Consider the following 1,902-nt stretch of genomic DNA (forward strand, 5'->3'; position numbering starts at 1 on the left):
GATTTAACTAAACAGTGACTAAACACACAACAATCTGCTTTTGTGATATCCTTGATTTGAGCTGCATAGTGCTGGCCGAGCGAAGCAGAGCTGATGCAATATTTATAGCCTGGTGTGTACATCTAAATGTGCCTCTAAATATCATTAAGGAGGAAATTACATGTACAGTATCACCTGATATGGAGATTAAACTCGATATCAACAGAGGAGAGAGAGAGAGGACGGGGAGTCTGTGAATCTCTGTCACCACTAATACAAAAACTCAGATCCCATCACTGCTCAGCTTCCTGTCTCCTGGCTGTCGGCCCTTCTTTAAAAAACACTGTCTTTGTGGTTTTACTTTGACAAACAGCAGGCATTTCACCGTCCTGACACTCTCCTGTACCACGCTTCAGAGACAACTTGAAATCCTGTGGTGTAGACTTCATAAAAAAACATGTTCCTGAACACGTTTATGTCACTTTTGACGAGCAGGGGCAACTGCGATCACAGCAAAAGACCTGAAATGAAGTAAACAAGGTGAGGTTCTTTGTCCAGGCAGGAGAATAAAAACATGTCAGGCTTTTCGTGCCAGGGCAGGTTTTTATGAATGGAAGTTTTTTTTTCTCTCTCTCTCTCTCTCTCTAAACTTCCCTCTCTCTTTTTTTGTGAATGAAAAACAACTGGAAAATCCAGTATAAAGGGCCCACAGTCTGCTGGGCTGTGATTGGCTGCTGCGTCGCAAGCTCCGCCCATGGTTGCTAGGATCTCCAGTACCTGCCCTGTGATTGGCTCGCGGCGGAGACCGAGACTTCATTCATAAGTCAGTGCAGTCATGCGGACAATGGCAAGAAATTCGAGCCCTTGAAAGAGGAAATCCACCAATCACGAGGCTCCTGTGGCCCGAGCTGAAAAAGCAAGTCTCCCCGTGCCATTATCCCCCCCCCAAAAAAAGATGCCTGTTACAGAAATGACAGCACAGCTGGCGCTCAAAAAGTCTCCCCACTTCATCAAAATCATCAATGTCCAGTGAAGGAAAAGGGTTTTTTGGGGTTTTGTTGCAGGGACTCGAGTGAACATCTGTTTCTCCTCACAGCTTCACACTGACTGTTTCCTGCAGAGAGTGCAGGCTGCACGGGAATCTGGGCAGACGTGGCAGAAAGCCCAAGACGCAGGAGAGGAAAAGGGGGCTTAAATAACGCACATTATTCAGTATCATAACACACTGAACCACAACAAGAATCATCAGAAGAAGCGCTCTTTAAAACAAGCTTCTAAAGTGTTCTGGATAACAAAAGTACAGCCAGAGTCGAAAATATTCCACAATAACAATGACAGCATCAATAAAAATGACACCCAGTAAAGAGTGACTTGTAAAAAATGTGTTTTTTATGAAAGTAGAAACAGGAAGTGCACATAAACCACACAATATTGATGTATAAAGTTGCTTAAAGATTCCACTTCATCCATAAAATATAGATTTTTAACTAATTTCCAGAGATAAATGTCCATTGTTCACCAGACAGAGGATCAGAGGAAGTTGGGATGGAAATAAATACATAAAACTGATTTAAAAAATAAAATAAAATAAAAAAGTCAACGTCAAAGTCACTTCCTCTGCCCTTCACTGTGTTTCTGTCAAGTTTGATGCGTAAAAGAATGAAGTGAATGTTAACATTTAATCCAACTCTGTATGAGAATGTGACTTTAAGTGATTTTAAGTGTATGCTTCACTCGACCAAGTATGCGGGGGGGGGGACAGAAAATAGAAAAATGGAAAATGAAACAGCCTTTAAAGGTGTTCAAAGTATCTTTACCTGAAAGTCTGAAGTCTGTCTCTTTCACTCACACACACACACACACATATAGACGCACAAAAGAGATTTGTAAGGAGGGCAGCAGCCCGCTGGGTAATCACTCGCC

This window comes from Solea senegalensis, linkage group LG18 (genome assembly GCF_019176455.1).
Source record: "Solea senegalensis isolate Sse05_10M linkage group LG18, IFAPA_SoseM_1, whole genome shotgun sequence".
In the NCBI taxonomy this organism is placed as follows: Eukaryota; Metazoa; Chordata; class Actinopteri; order Pleuronectiformes; family Soleidae; genus Solea; species Solea senegalensis.